Source organism: Alexandromys fortis, unplaced genomic scaffold (genome assembly GCF_014885135.2).
Source record: "Alexandromys fortis isolate MF-2015 unplaced genomic scaffold, M_Fortis_MF-2015_v1.1 scaffold_26, whole genome shotgun sequence".
NCBI lineage: Eukaryota > Metazoa > Chordata > Mammalia > Rodentia > Cricetidae > Alexandromys > Alexandromys fortis.
This window is the reverse complement of record NW_026067894.1, coordinates 16039965-16056588: the sequence shown is the minus strand read 5'-3', so window position 1 is coordinate 16056588 and position 16624 is coordinate 16039965.

Sequence of the window (16624 nt, the reverse complement as noted above, 5' to 3'; positions counted from 1 at the left end):
CTTGAATTTTCCCCTGGTGAGGTTCAGTTTTCCAGCTTCTCTTCGTTCTTGTCATTGTGCACATTGCATCCCCCAGCTGGTCAGCATCTCTTGAGAAATATGACTTCCCCGCTGAACTGGGCTGATAGAGCAGGAAGACCAGACCTCCCTTACTAGGATGTTATACCTCTAGTAATATGATTACAAATCAAATAAGCCTTTCTTTTCGCAGCCCTCATACTTACAGCCAGCCAGCCTGTTCTGTCCAATAACACCTCCACTTTCCTCCTTTGCTGCCAGTAACCTATGAAGCCCCATTTAAGTAGATTGAAAAGTTACTTCAATGGACACATTCATTAGGTTCCAGCTGGACTCTGCAAGGTTCTGCAGGGTTCTGCGCTATTACTGACTCCTGTCTCAACAGGTCCATTCTGAGGCTATCGGCTCCTATCATCCCTGCTTTGGGATGTTTATAACAGGCCTCTAACTCCCAGTCACTGACACTGGCTCCTCTTAAATGTAAATATCAGATTCCATTAAAAGAGCATTAGCATAGGGGCACCTGTAATTAATTTTCTTGGGAGAACGAATCGTTCCGAAGTCATGCAACAGAGCAGGGCCTCACACGTGACTCAGTTCATTTATTCTAATTGATTTATATAAGAATCGTGGGGGCATTGGGACTTGCACCCACTGACCAAGGGTGGGGGTGCCATGTGTGGCCCTGGAGTCGGAGAAGGCAGCAAGATGGATAGCTGGAGCTGAGGCCAGTGGGCGCTGATCACAAACAACATAATGGGCCAGCCTTGGAGGTGGGCTGGCCCTGGAAGCTTTTAGAGGCTCTCAGCAGCCCTTGTAGTGCACCCAGATTACACACCGAGCTATTTCACATCATTAAATCCTCCTATCTCATCCCTGGGTACCACACATGCTCTCAGCATCAGCCTGGGCTTCAAAGCTACTGCTCTGCCAAAGCAGGTGTAGCCACTGCAGCAAGCTGACCCCGGGATGCTGCGTTGCGTTTGGCAGCTGTTTGTTTGCTTGCCAACCTCACAGCCATGAGAGGACTCACATCTGCTTAGCCTGTCTGTTTGGGTTCCTTCTGTTGTTGGACCGGAGGCTGGGGGTGGGTGTCACTGGTCAGAGACTCCAGTGCCATAGTCTCCCTCCTTCTCTTCTGGCCTCAAAACCACACTTCCTCATTTGCCTGCCATTCCAACCCTGTGTCTGTTCTTCTCTTGAAGCAGGAACTAGGCATGAACAAAGCAAAGCGGATATCAACCACAGGATCTGGGTCTGTGTCACTGTTTCTAGCCTCTTGGGTATCTGATCCTCTCTAGGGTCTTTTTTTTTTTTTTTCTTCTTGTAACAGGATCTCTCATGTAGCCTGGGTTGGCTTTGAAGTTACTATGTAGCTAAGGATGACCTAGAACTTCTGGTCCTCCTGCCTCTTCCTCCTAAGTGCTGGGATTACAGGTGTGTGCTAGCTCACCTGGTGGATGTGACACTGGGGGTAACTTAGGGTTTTTGTGGGCTAGCCAGACACTCAGCCAACTGAGTCACATCTCCTGTTCTCATCTGCTCATCTCCTGAATTCCAGTCTGAAATCCTGTCTGATACCTATGCTTTTCCCTCCCAACTCCCACCATCTGGCACCTGTACCTCACCTCCTCTGCCTCCAGGCTCTAGCCCAGCCAGGTCTCCATTTTTCCAGCCTTCATCATGCCCACCTCCTCTCTGAACATCTCTGTGGCTGGTTGGAACTGGCTGGAGTCGGGCCTGAAGTTTGCACACAGACCCCTGTTTCATTCCCTCAGTAGTATGCTGCTGATTCCCCCCCCCCCCCACACACACACACTCACAGGTTTCCTGGGTACTCCACCAGGACCTGCTGGAAACAGTCTCCATCTGTTCTACTCATCCCATCTGGCCAGAGTACTCATGCGCCTAGTCCCAATCCAGCCCTTGCAAGCTGTGTCTGTCCTCAGGGCTGAATCCCATTCCCTGTGTCCCTGGCAAAAGATTATGAACCAAGGAAGTCATGACGTTTCCCATCTCCCAGGTGTGGCAACCTTTTGGGTGGTGCACTAAGGATACCACTCTGGGAACCTGGAAATACCACATTCTGTTTTTGCCTCTCCCTCTTCTGTCTGCCATGGTCCTGATTTGCAGGAAGGCTACGACCAGGGCATATCTTCAGGCTCCTTAGCTTGTACCTGTGTGGCCTTGGGTAACTCCCTTTCTCCCATCCTTTGAGTTTCTGATTCCTTATCTGAGATGAGGGGGTTTAGGATAATGATTCCCAGGGGTCATTTTACCTTTGAAATAAAATGGAAAACAAGAGGCCCTGAAGATAAGGGGGATTATTATGGTGGCCAAATCAAGCTATGCCTCCTCTTTCCTCTGCCCGAGGCTGCCACAGCATGCAGGGTTTGGTACTAGAGTCACAGAAAACTCTCAGCGCAAGGGCCCTGGGCTCTCACCTTTGGAAAAACGGTGCAATTTAATGGTAATGCAATTACAGATGTGCTGAGATTGAAACGGCCCATCTTATCTCAAACTCATCTTCCCCACCAAGTATCAGGGCAGGTGCTGATCCCTAATAGCTGCTGAAATGAATTCACCAGGCAGCTGGGGGCTCCTGTAGAGGAGAGCTGTGTGCAGAGAGAGGAGGGGAGAGGGAGGCAGCTGGAAGGAAGGAGGAAGGGAGCAGGGAGAGGGAGAGAGAGAGAGGGAGAGAGGGGGGGGGGAGAGAGAACAGATAGCAAGGAACAGCAAAGAATGGCTGGAAGAGGGAGAGAGAAAGAGAGAGAGAGAGAGAGAGAGAGAGAGAGAGAGAGAGAGAGAGAGAGAGAGAGAGAGAGAGAGAGAGAGAGAGAGAGAGAGAGAGAGAGAGGGAGAGAGAGAGAGAGAGAAAGAGAGAGAGAGAAATAGAGGTACTTTTATTTTTTAAATGTCACTAAATGGGATGATGGAGGAGGATGGAGGAAACTGGAAGGCAAAGAGGAGGAGAGCAAAAACAGAGAAGGAGGGAGTTAGTGAGAAGAGGGGAGGAAATAGAAAGGTGGGAGGAAGTAGTGGGAGAGGAAAGGGGAAGGAGAAATAGGAGGAACAGATGGAAAAGATGAGGGGAGGTTGGAGACAGATGGAAGGGAGGAAGGAAAGAAATGAGGTAGCAGGGGTACTTAAGAGAGATGGAGAGGGTGGCAGGATAGTACAGGGGAGATAGCAAGAGAGGATGGGAAGCAAGGATGAAGGCAGAAGATGAAGGCAAAGGAGGAGAGGGATAGAGAGGAAGGAAGGTGACTTAGTGGGTAAAGAGCTTACTGTGCAAGCATAGAGACCCAAGTTTGTATCTTCTGAACCCACGTAGAAGCCAGGTGCTGTGTGTGTGTGTGTTATGTATGTTATGTGATTCCAGTGATAGGAAGTGAAGATAGGAAGATTCCCCAGGTTCACTAGCCAGCTAGTCTAGCCAATGAGTGAGGACCAGTTCCTGCGAGGAGAGACATTGCCTCATAAAAAGTGGAGGGCAATGAAGGAAGAAATTCCATGTTTACCCCTGACCTACTCATGTACACACACCACACATGTACTCGGGGGAGCGGGGCAGAGGAAGGGGGAAGAATGAGAGAGGCAGGAAGGGAAAAACAGGAGGGTAGAAGGGAGTGGGGGAAAGAAGAGGGAGAAAAGATGGAAGATGGGGTGGAGAAGGAGAAGGCAGGTAAAGAAATCATACAAGGGATGCATAGTAGGTAGGAGAAAGGGCTGGTGGGAAGTGGGAAAAGGGATGCTGGGGAAAGGGAGAGGCAGAAGGGGAGGGAGAGGAGAGGGGGAAAAAGGCAGGAAGGGGAGAGGGGACCAGGAGAGAAGGGGCGGGAGAGAGTGAAAAAGACGGAGAGAGAAATATTGGGGAAGAGATTTCGTTTCTGAAATATCTTTTCAGGTGCACCCAGTTGAGGGAGAGACCAAAAAGAGAAAAAAAAGAGAAGAAACCTTGAGCTGGGCAGTAATACGATGAGCTTACTGGGATGAAGCAAGCATGAGAGGAGGCGCTTGAAAAATCTGACTGAGAGCTAATAAGAAGTAGGGAGTCCTTGAGAGGGGAGAGGGAGGATACAATGACCCAAGACCCAGAAATAGGCCCAGCTCCTGGCACCCCGGCCTCTGTAACTTCAGGACGGCAGACAGGGGCCTGGAGCCCCAATCCTCCAGCAATAACATCAGACAGCACCCTTCAGAGTCCCTGGCTTCAGCACCACGGACAGCACATCCTGCTGGGTCCGGGCCTCCGCCCAGCCCCGCCCTGGAAACAGCTCTTCGGGGCAGCAGGAATGCAAGCCTGAGAGCGGCTGAATAGATCAATTATTTTTCAGAACATGGTTTTAATCCCGATGTTACCTCTCAGGATCACTGAGTGGAAAGGGCTCGCGGAGAAAATGGCATTTTTTTATCACCCTGGCAAAATGCTCCCGCGCTGATGAGATGAGGCACCCGACGAGTGCGCGTGCACATGTGATACATAACTAACCAGAAGCATAATCTTCTAAATTGAAAGCCATAATGTTTGCTGTTGGAGCTAAATATTAACAGGGCGTTGTCTCCCCCAACGACCCTCGGGAGGCAGCTGGCTTAGCGGGAGGCTGGCGTCATATTCAAGCAACTTGATTAAATTCCTTTCTGCCATCAGAATTAAGAAATGAATAGTTTTATGAGAGTCATGCCACAGAGGACAGGAAAATGAAACGTTCAGGAGAGAGAGCAGGCGGGTTGCCTGCTCTGTGTTCCTGGAGGGAGTGCTCTACCTGGAAGGGGTGGGCTCAGGACTGTGTGTAATCCGAGGGATAGGCAGCCTTGGCTCCTAGGGTCTTTCTAGTACAAAGCTCCCCTCTGGTCATTGTATGACACATCATGGAGCCTCCTCAGGAGCTCTCTGAATTGTTCACCAGAGAAGCAGCAAAATGTGCACCTGACTTCACTGGATTCAGATCCCATTGCTGTTCCTCCCTAGCTGTGTGATCTTAGGCAAAGTACTAACCTCTCTGTGTCAAAACTTTTCTACTTATGAAATAAATTTATTACAGGACTTAGAGTGTTAGTGTTGAGGATTGGTCGAGTCCCAAGACTCTTTTAACTCAGTAAATCATATATACACATGATACTGTTATCATTAGTGGTATAGTGAGGTCGGATTATATAAAATTGCTGTTTAGTAGGTAAAAACAAATCACATTGCCAGCAACTTAATGTTATATATGCACAAGCTCAATGCTGTTTGTGCAGCAAGATTTTGATCTGCTGTGGCACTCTCTCCCACCCCTATGATTCTTCTGCTCTCAGAAAGGACGAAAGCACAGTTTCTCCATCTGTAAATTGGGTCTCGCTACCACCTTAGCGGATTATTGAGCACATTATGAAAACTTAAAATTCCAATAAAGCTGACAGGGCAGGAAAGGTTAAAGGGTACAGTTGGAAATCATCTCCCAAAATATACTTTATACTGGAAAAGAAACACTCATAGGACAATAGAGAGACAATGCAGGAATTTGTTGTTATTATTATTATTATTAGAAAAAAATCCCAGCGGGGCGGTGGTGGTGCACACCTTTAATCCCAGCACTCAGGAGGCAGAGACAGGCGGATCTCTGTGAGTTCGAGGCCAGCCTGGTCTACAAGAGCTAGTTCCAGGACAGGAACCAAAAACTACGGAGAAACCCTGTCTCGAAAAATTAAAAAAAAAAAAAAATAGAAAAAAATCCCAGATAAAGTCAAGCAAGGTGGTGCATTCCTGAACCCCAGCACTCATGAGCCTGAGTCAGGAGAACCAGGAGTTTTAGGCCAACCTGGGCTCCTGGAGGGAGACTCAGTCACGAACAACACATATCCATACCAACAGACAGATGAAGGTGATCTCCGGCTCAGCAAGTTTTCTCTTGGAAGAGGAACACACAAAGAACCAAGAGGGAGGAGTCACTTGGCTAGGTTAGTTGTTGTGTTCCAGGCAGTGTTAAATCTGCCTGAAGCTCTCAAGAATCCTGTGAGGAGACAATCTGTAATCCCACCACTTGGGAGGTGGAGGCAGGAGGATCAAGAATTTAGAGTTTTCTCGGGCTACAGCATGAGTTTGAAGCCAGCCTGGGCTACGCGAGACCCCGTCTATAAATAAAATGAATGCAGCGTGGTGAGCCAGGAACCTTGTATTACAGATGAAGAAACTGAGGTTCAGGAAAGTTGGATGTTTTTTGAGAATCACACAGCTAGTGAGGCAGAGGAGGAGTTTAAGCTGCTGCCTCACCCTGGAGAAAGAGGTGGGGCTGAAGTGGATGTTTGGTGAGTGAGTTCTGACCACGCTCATCCATCCTTCATCCTCCCTACCGTCCTCCCCACGAGTCTCCACGCAGGCCTGTCCTTCATCTTGTAAAGTCATAAAAACACGAGGCTGAGGCAAGAGCCCTGCTGAGTCTCGATTTTTACAAACTCTGTCCTAGGAAGAGCTGTTTTAAATGCCTGGCCTCGCATTTCTGGGGCGGCTGCTCCTATAAATAAGAAGCTCGACATAGTAAATAGTCCAGAAAATAGTAGAAGGGCGTGGGCACGGAGAAACTGAGTGGGCTGGTGGGAGGGAGAGTGAAGAAACATCTGCCGGGGACATCGTTTGTTCTAGAAAAGAGGCAGTCACAGGGGGACGGGAGGAAGCGCACGGAATTCTATTTTCTTCTTTCTTACACCGAGTCCATTTGAGGCCCAGAGAGAAGCATTAGAGAATTGTGCTCTGAGCATTAATGACCCAGTGAGCCTGACAGGGAGAATGGAGCCCATTTCTCACAAGAGGGTGGACAAGTCAGAAGAGGACAGGGGCCTTGTCGAGCTTCTGCTTAGGGGGACACGATGGGGGACTAGCTTTCCTGTGTCCTTAGCAGGAGTATAGCTGTGTGGGATGTACTCACGGGGTTACAGTGGCAATGGCGGTGAGGGGGACATGGTAACAGTGGGGTTCATGGCGGTAGCAGGGGTCATGGTGGCAGTGACAGTTAAATCAGGAGCCAGGGAGCCAGGTCAGTCAGGAAAGTGCTTCAGCAAAGCCGGAAGACCCGAAGACCTGAAGACCACCTAGGGCTGGAGGGGCAGAGATGGGCAGATGTCCAGGGTTCACTGGCCAGCTAGTCTAGTCAGTGGGTGAGTGTCAAGCCCAGTGAGAGATCCTGTCTCAAAAAGTTAGGGGAAGGGTCACAGAGGAAGGCCCCTATGTTGACCTTTGACTTCCAACTGTGTAAATATATAAGCACACACACACACACACACACGTGCATGCACTCACATGCACGTACACACTCACTCATGCACACATACACACATGAACACACATCATTACACACACACGTGCATGCACTCACATGCATATAGACATATACACTCACTCATGCATGCACACACACATGAACACACATCATACACGCATGTGCACTCACTCGGATGCACATGCACACACACACATACACATGCATGCACACACACAAACATAGATCACACATCTAAGGGTGCACCACTGTCCAGGATGACTCACAGCTCTGAGGTGACAGGTCTTGAGACAGAGGAGGATTTAACTGTGTTGCCAGCAGGTTCTGCAGCAGGAAAAGGCTGGCTTCCCAGTGAGCTGTCTGTTTTCTTGTGTCCTCACACAGGAGGGTCATTTTATAAGGCCACCAATCCTATTTACCTCCCAGGGACCCCACTTCCAAACATTGTCACACTGGAGACTGTTTCAAAGTAAGAATTCGGGAACCTAAACACGGAGTACACGGATATCAGAGAGAGCTGCTTTCGTTAGGAGACAGGGCATCAGGCGCTGAGTGGCCACCAAGTGTGTGGATGATCTGGCTTAGCTTGGCAGATCTCAGCTGAGCTGCCCATGTGTCTACTGGGCTTGGATGGATTCCAATAGCCTCCACACATCTGGTGGCTGACTGATAGCAGGCTGGGAAGGGTGATGGGGTCACACACATCCCGTCCTCCACCAGGCTGGCTCCAGCTCAGTCACATGATAATTGGTAGAACTGGAGAACAGTGTGAGGTAGCTCTCCGGCAGCACAAGCTTCTGGTGGTGATCCTCTAAGAGGATCCCATTGGTTAAGGCGAATCATGGAGCTAAGACCAGGGCAGTGTATAAATAGCCCAGGTTCGGGTGGGGGTGGGGAATGTGTGTGTTCATGCCGACCCGGTTATCACTTTTCTGTGTGTTGGTGTGCACACCTGTGGCGTAGATTGTACAATCCAACAGGGAGTCCTTGGAAGGCTATCTCTACATGTTCAGAACTGGAAGGTCTCGCCTAGGACTCTGGACTGTTCCTGAATGTCCTGAAGGAGCAACTTCAGTTCTCCTGCCTGGGCCGAAACGTGATGAAGACATTGCTTGTGGCTGTTCTTTGCAAGTGGTAAAGACGTGGGCTTTCTAGTTGTACCCCAGCAGGAACACGAGCCCTATATTCATATTGCCAGCAATTATCCACTTCATGGTAAAGCCTGGGCCTCCAGTGCAATTTAGCCCCATTCCCCGCCCACTGTGGGAGCGGCTTGGCTCAACACCAAAAGCCAAGGAGTGCAAAATCACTTTAATATTGGCTGGAGACAGCGTAATTAGGAAGGTAAATCTGCGGAGGAAAAGAATCGTATTATGCAGATGTGATTAGCAGTGACTTTTGGGTTCTTTGTGGCTGGAGGGTTCTGCTCTGTGGATGAATGTGGTGCTGGTTGCTGGTGTTCTGTGTCCTTCACGGATGCAGGCAGAATGGGGTCTCTGGACGTAGGTGTTGGGGAAAGGGGCCTTCAGTCCTAGAGCCTGGACTTTGGGATGGTACTCCTCCACCAGTCCTCACTCAAGGCCCTGAGATGATTTGCATATAGGAGTCTCCTGGGAACGGTTCCCAGCTGATAGAACGTGCCGTGCCGTAGGAGAAAAGATGTCTTTCATTCAGGCTGAGATTGAATGTGGTAGAAGAAACTGAGGAAGTGGTCCAGGGGGCCGCTAGCTCCTGAATTGTGATTTCTGCTTAAATTTTTAAGAGAATGCCACTCACCCAGACTAGAGCAGGCAAGGCCAGCTTCTAGCACCTACCGAAGTTTGGTGTATTTGCTATTTTTTATCACTACCATGACCAAAATACTTGTGAGTCTAGAGTCTAGGGAGGTAACTGTATCTGGAGAGGGACCTTGAGTTTGCCCCTAGGGGACACTAGGAGGGAATCAGACCAGCAGAATCTAGGGACATTTCTCCTCCTAAGGCTCCTGTGTATTGACAGGTGATAGGATGCTCCTTCCCAGCTCTGGAGCAAACATTGGCCTTGGCTAGATTCAGGAGTTTTTCTTTGGAGACAGTCTGGTTTTGATGGTTCCTTTTAGCATGGCGACATGGTTACAAAAATAATACACATGGACCACCCACCTTGTGAGCGCTTGACTGCTTATTAAATTCCAAATACTGTAAATTCACTCAGCGTTCCCAACAGCTGTAGGGCGGCCGTTGTTGTAAAGCCTACCATACAGAGTAAGGCATTGGGGCATGGGGGATTTTCCTTGAGGTCAATGGCATTGGTAGCCATTTTCTCAAGGTCACTTTTATCAGTAGCAAAATCAAGATTTGAACTCAAGACCCTTGGTTGGGATTTGAATCTGTGCTAGAATTAGCAAACTACAGAGACCCCTCCCTCTCTGTAGAGCAGAATGCATGTGTCCCCAGTCACTGTCTGTGGCTGTGACACCCCAGTCTTGCTTGAGCACACCCTTGGCCACATTTGGGTCACTCTGATAAGAAGCCAGTATGCCCAGTGTGGTGGTTGAGCGTCAAGGTCGATTTTGCTAGTTTTAGAATCACCTGGGAGATGATGCAGCACACTTGGCTTCCAGAGAGGGCTGGCTGAGGGAAGGGAAGACCTGGCCTGCAAGAGGGGGCACCATCCCATGTGCTGGGAGCCCAAGTGGGATGAAAAGGGGAAAGGACAAAGCCAAGTTGTAGCCAGCATTTCCTGTTCTCTTTCCGGCCTACCAGAATTGAGTAGCCGTGCTTGGCCACACTCTTCCCACCATGATGGACAGAAGCTCCCGAAACCACACACCCAAGTGAATTTCTTCCTTTGGGCTGTTCTCACAGGTGTTTTCATCCTGGTGATGATAAAAGTAGCAGGGGCTGGGGAGATGGCTCAGTGGCTACAAGCATTTCCTGCTCTTGCAGAGGTCCTGAGTTCTGATCCCAGCACCATGCTCATAACAGCCTAGGGGTTCTGATGACCTCTCTGGACTCTGAGGGCACCCGTGTGTATGTGTGTGTAAGAGAATGTGTGTGTGTGCGTGCACACACACACACACACAATTTTTAAAAGTAATAAATACACCCAACCTTCTTCGGAAGGTTCTAGAAGCTGGTCCTTTCTACTCCAGTCCAGCATAACTTTATTTGAATCCCCAGTGGTCCTATGTGTTATTCATATCCAACCCACCTATCCAGGCCATTGGGACAGCTGAGTCTGGAGTGGGTGAGGGTTCTGAGGTGGTTTTGGGGGCCCCTGAGATTATCCTTAGATTTCCAACAGCCAAGATTTCCTTGAGGATGCCCCGTGTTTCTTAAGTCCTTGGGAGGGAGACCTGGGGTCATAAAGTGTTCCGCTCATTGACTTCTGCAAGTTCTGCAAAGCTCAGGGAGGAGAAGCAAAGCGCTCCTGCTCTGGCTGTGCTAGGTAGGACAGGCTAGAGTGGAGAGCAGATATGGGAAAGTCAGCTCTGCCTCTGAGAGCCAGGAAGCATGGGCTGTTAGGAGTGGGAACACTGCGACTGCTCACGGTCCCCAATGGAGCCCAGCAAAGCCCATCTAGACATCGGCTCCTGACTGTGTTGAAATAGGAGCGGTAGGGCTGCGTCCCCGGCACCCGGCCGCCCGCATGGCTAGCTTATGCCCAGAAATAATTACACGGAAACTGTATTCTTTCAAACACTGCCTGGCCCGGCTAGTTCCAGTTTCTTATTGGCTAGCTCTTACATATTGTTCTAACCCATTTCTAATATTCTGTGTAGCCCACGAGCTGGCTTACCAGGGAGGATCTTAACCTGCGTCTGTCTGGAGCGGGAGAATCATGGCGACTCCTTCATTAAGCTTCTTTCTCCCAGAATTCTCTTCTGTTTTCTCCACCCACCTAAGGGTGGGCCTATCAAGGGGCCTAGGCAGTTTCTTTATTAATAAGAAATCACTCCCACATCATGACTGGTTCAGGACCACCCCTCCCCCCACCAGCATCTTCAGAGTGGCTGCGTCTACACTTGACCTTTTCCTGCTCACACTTGGTCTCTGCTAGAGCTTCTTACCTAAGGGTGTATCCTAGCCCCTCCAGTGCTCCATCCTTGCATCCTATCATCCGCTATACCCACCTGCACTGAGCAGCTGTCAAACGTCTGCAGGATTCCCATGCTTCTGCCCTGACTCAGTTTCCCTCCTCATAGCTCTCCTGTATCCTAGAGAGCCTCAGGGTAGTTCTGCCCTGTCCCCAATGTCACCTCAGTCTGCCATGCCATGCCATTATATGGTGATCTTCTAATACAAACTACTGGTTCTTCACCCCTGAGCATCCAAGGCCTGAGTACCCAAGAGGTGAGTGGCCTTCATCTCTGCATCTCACCCAGGCCTCTCGTCATTCGGGGTACCACCCCACTTTTCCCCATCTCCTGTGTCTTCCCCGCCTTTCCCTTCCTCCACCCCCTCTGACCTGTACCCTGGTTACTTCTGCTATCTTTGCTGGCTTCTGGGGCAGAGTTCTGGCTCCTCCTCCCTCAGCCTCCAGCACTCTGTCCCTTCCCTGTTACAGTTCCCTGCCCCAACACTCTTCACATACCTGGCTCCTCCAGGGCAGGAACACAGCCTTATTTATTGCTGGATTCCCAGCAGAATGCCCAGCAGTTAGTAGGTACTCAGCATTGGTTGAATAGGATTTCCTCACTGCTAACTGGGTTGGTTTCATCTGCAATAACATCTATCCAGAGAATTAGGTTTGCCTCTCCCAGGGATGAATGAGGGCAAGTTCCCTGCCCACTGGCTACTCCTTTGGAAGAAAACAACACCTCACGGGTCTATGTGGGACTGAGCCTGCAGCCCATGCTGTCTATGGGAGACTGAGCCTGAAACCCATGTTTACTGTGTGCTGGGACTGAGCTTGTAGCTCTACATGGCGCTGAGTTTGCAATCTGTGTCTTCTAGGTGATCTGAGCCTGCAGCCCATGGGGAGGGAGGGAAGAGGGTGGGGGAGGTAGCAATGCAGCCAGCCTGGTGTTTTTCAGGGAGGGTGTGAACAGCCGAGCCCCTCCCCCCATCCTGGGCTGGAGGTGAACGTGAGGGGCCCTGTATTACTTTCCATAATGGAGCCAGAGGCTAAAAGTACCCTTTCTCCTCCTTCTTGGTTGACAAATAGGGGGAATAAATTACCCAGGCACTAAAAGTTGCATTAGGCAAATAAACATTTCGACAAGAATTATATGTGACATTCAAGAGAAAGCAAATAAAGCCTAAGTTATGGGGACCTGTCACCGCTCTAGCAGAATTAAGTAACTAAAAATCGTTAGTAGCAACTTGGACAGGCTCTTAAACCTTGCCGGCTCCGCCTCTGCTCCCGGTTCCCAGGGAGACCACGTGCTCCCTGCCATGAGATGGGAAATCAGCAGGCTTCATGGACTCTGGATCTTGAGCGCCACCAGATAGGACTTTCACACACTGTTGATGGGGTCTAGGCTGCTGCAGGAGTCCCCTGGGGCTTGTGGGGAGTGGAGGGTGGACCCTCAGGTTTGGGGCTTCACCATAAAGTTCCCAGGACTCATTGCTTTAGAGTCAGACATCCACTCTAGCAGATGGGACCTGCCACTAAGTGATCTGAACCTGGCTGGGGATAGACTTGATTGGTAGGGAGCTCTCCTTTGGAGCTGGAGATGGCTCAGCTGGTAGAGGTGAAGTGGTGGCTTTGCAAGCAAGGACAGTGCCAGGCATGCTTGTGATCTCAGAGATGTGAAGCAGAGGAAGGCAGACCCCTGGAACCTGGTAAAGAGTTAGCCCAACCAACCTGGCAAAGTTTCAGGCCAACTTTATCTCAAAGGGTGGACCCTCTACACAGCATTCCTCCCTCCATGAAAATATAAACACACATGCACACCCAAAGAGAAATCTCCATTACAACACTGAATAAACAGCTATTCATCCAGCCTGTTGAATTCCTCCACTGATGAGGAACTTACTCCTGGGCTTTGAATTAGACCTACTGTAATCTGTAGGAGAGTCTCACCCAGGAACCCCAGGCCAGAGGTTTGAGCTTGAATCTAACTCCAACTCGCTCACTGTTGGCTCTGGGTCATCACTTCTCTTGGTTTTCCTCACTGTGCAAAGGAGAGAATGTATAAGTTTCTTGTTGCTGCTGAAACAAATGACAACAAGCTTAGCAGCTTATGCAACACCCAGGTTTGTCTTCCCTTCCTGGAGGTCAGAATTCCAAGCCGGTCTTTACACAAACAAGTGCACATGTATACACATATACTGACATCTATTATGGATGATTTTAAATGTAGGCTTTTCTTTTTTCTTTTGTTTTTTTTTTGAGACAGGGTTTCTCTCTGTGTATCCCTGGCTGTCCTGGAACTGACTCTGTAGACCAGGCTGGCCTCAAACTCAAGAGATCCACCTGCCTCTGCCTCCTGAGTGCTGGGATTAAAGGTGTGCGCCACCACTGCCTAACTTTAAATCTAGGTTTAAACATAAAAGAGTACAGGGGTATTTGTCCTTCGGAGTTTGGCTTATCGTACTTAGCACAATGATTTTCTATTTTCCTGTAAATGCCATGATTTCATTTTTTCTTTCCAGATGAATAAAGTTCCATTGTGTATATGTACCAACTTTTAAACTTTATTTATTTATTTATTTTTTGAAACAGGGTCTCATTTGGTAGCTTTGGCTAGCCTGGAACTTGCTGTGGTGACCAGGCTGACCTCAGACTTGCAATGTCCCAAGTGCTGGGGTTTCAGGCATGCACCACCATGCCTGGCTTTACCATGCTTTCTTTACCTCTGGCATTCCCTGGTGGGCACCTAGGCTGGGTGTGCAGGTGTCTCTATATTGACTTGGAGTGCTTTGGGTAATCTCCTAGGAGGGCCATATGGTAGTTCTATTTTTAATTTGTTGCGGATCCTCCATATTGATTTCCATAGCAACTGTGTAAGTTTACATTCCTACCAGCCGTGTGTGTGAGGCTCTCTCTCCACATCAAAGTGAGTTTTAAACAGCCCAAATCAAGGCGCTCTCAGGGCCCTTTTCCATCTGAGGCTCTAGGGAGTGCTTGATTGTATAAAGGCCACCTGCATTCGTTGGCTTGCAGCCCTCGCCGTCTTCAAAGTGTCCTATCTCCCAACTCTGATCTTTCTGCAGACATCTCAAAAGGACCTTCGTGATGAGATTGCCTTGCTCCCCCCTCCCTGTTACTACCCTAGCTCAGGATATTTAACTTACTGATATTTGCAGTGTCCTTTCCTCCCAGAGACCAGTATGTGGTGACTCCCGGGCTCCTATTCTGTCTCCTAAATAGGGGCAGATGCCATGAAGGCTGGGTGAGAAAGGGCTCTGGGAAGGCTCGGTGGGCACGCTGCAAACCTCTCCTGTGTGGTCCTCTCAATCATTGTCCCCCGCTTCTCTGCAGCTTCAGGACAAAATGTCCTCAAGATGTGCACATCTTTGTGGACAGATGATGGCAAGATGAAGCTTGGAGCAGGGCCAGGGAGCGGTCTCTCAATTCAAGAGCTATTTATAAGGCGGGATTCAGAGCACTTAACCTGACGCTAGGTTGAGTGTCTGGTGTGGCTCTGTTTGGCCGTGGGGACACACTGGCCTCCTTGAAGAAGATGGGGAGCTGTAGGAGGCACAGACTCAAGGAGGACAGTGGGTTCAGACTGCGGACTGCTGGGTGGGCATAGACCTTGGATGACCTGGACATGTGATTATTTTGGGTCTAAGCTAGCTGGACGACCGGAATCAACAAGCGGCTCCTTTCAACAGACAGGGTGTCTGGAAGGATGGACGGGAGCTTGAAGAGAGAGCTGGGCCAGAGATGGTACTTTGGGAGCAAGTTCTGAGCCTAGATGTGTGGAAATGAGGATCTTGTGTGTAGATCACTGGCTTCAGGATGAGAAAGGGGGTTGGAGGATGGATCCTGGGAGAGGGAACCATCCACTGTGGGTGAACAGGAGAGTACAGCTCCTTCCCTTTCCCTCCCACACAGCCAGCCCTGCCAGTGAGCAACACCCCTACATACATCTTGGACTATGCCCTGGGCTAATAACAGCGATCGATTAAGCTGGTTTGAGGCACTGAGAGAGCTGTCTGGTTTCATCTGTGTCCCCATCCTGCTCTGTCGGAATAGTTCTGTTTGCTATGTGTCGTTGTGGCGTTGTTTTGCACCACGGGCCTGTGGGTGAATGGGCTTGAAACCTGGGCCTCGACTGAGCCTCCATCTTCCGCACCTCCACTTTGGGAGGCACTCACAGGGTCCCCATAGTCTCAAGGCTTGGAAGCACCATCTTTACTCCTTTCATAGATGAGGAAATAGTAAGAAGCAGAAATCGGACCCAGACCCCCTGTTCTGCTGTTTATGACAGGGAAAGGTGTGGTCTGGAGTCCAGGTGTTCAGGAAGCAGGTGATGGCGTGGGGAAGGTAGCAGGCAGGGCGAGCCCTTTCCCAATAGCCTTTCTTAGACTTGTCTTCTCATGGAGCAACGAAGGTCATAATGTGGCAAGGAGATAGACAGCCTTGGGACGAGCTGCCACTGCCTGGCAGCACTGTTGGAACCCAGAAGCAGTGGTGACCATGAGGCCTTGCAACCAGACAGCGCTGGAGCCAGGACTTAGTTCTACGAGACCTTCTTGTCCTGGCCAGACCAAAGTGATGAGGGTCCTTCTCTCCTCCCAAGCCCACTATCCCTGATGTCTGGACACCAGCTCCAGCTGTTTCTCATGGGCCCACCCAGCAGCCCCACGAATTGAGTACTCTGGTCCCCACTCTGACAGAAACACTGAGATGTTACAGGCAGGAACAACTTTCCTGAGGATGCTTAGTTTCAGGTCGATGAGCTTGGACCCCAGGGTGGGCGTACTCCCCAATCCTGGTCTCTTCACTCACAGTCTGGGTATCCTGCTCAACACCTATGCGTGTCTGTTCCCTTGGGAGAGAACTTTGTCCCTTTAGAGAAAGCCTGTCAGGCAAGCCTGCTACAACAAGGCAAAACTTCCAGAGACTAGAAGATGGGGCCAGCAAGGATGGGGTGTGACCTCTGCTCCCCTCCCACTTGCTCTCCTGCAGTCCCTGCCCCTGAACCTTTGGTTCCAATGAGCATCTTTGCCAGTACCACGTGAATCCCCAGCCCCCAGCAGCAGGGGTCTAAATTTAGACCCCGCACTCCGTGAACGAAGAGAATAATGATAATTAGCATAACAATTCTTCCTGCAATTAGCTGGGGAGGGGGGAAAGGGGTGGTAGGAGTCCAAGAGGAAATTACAGAGGGAGCTTGGCTTTTTCCAAGACCTCACTGGAGGTGTCTGCTTGGCGAGGCTCCTTTTCGGGATGACTGGATCCAGAGAAAG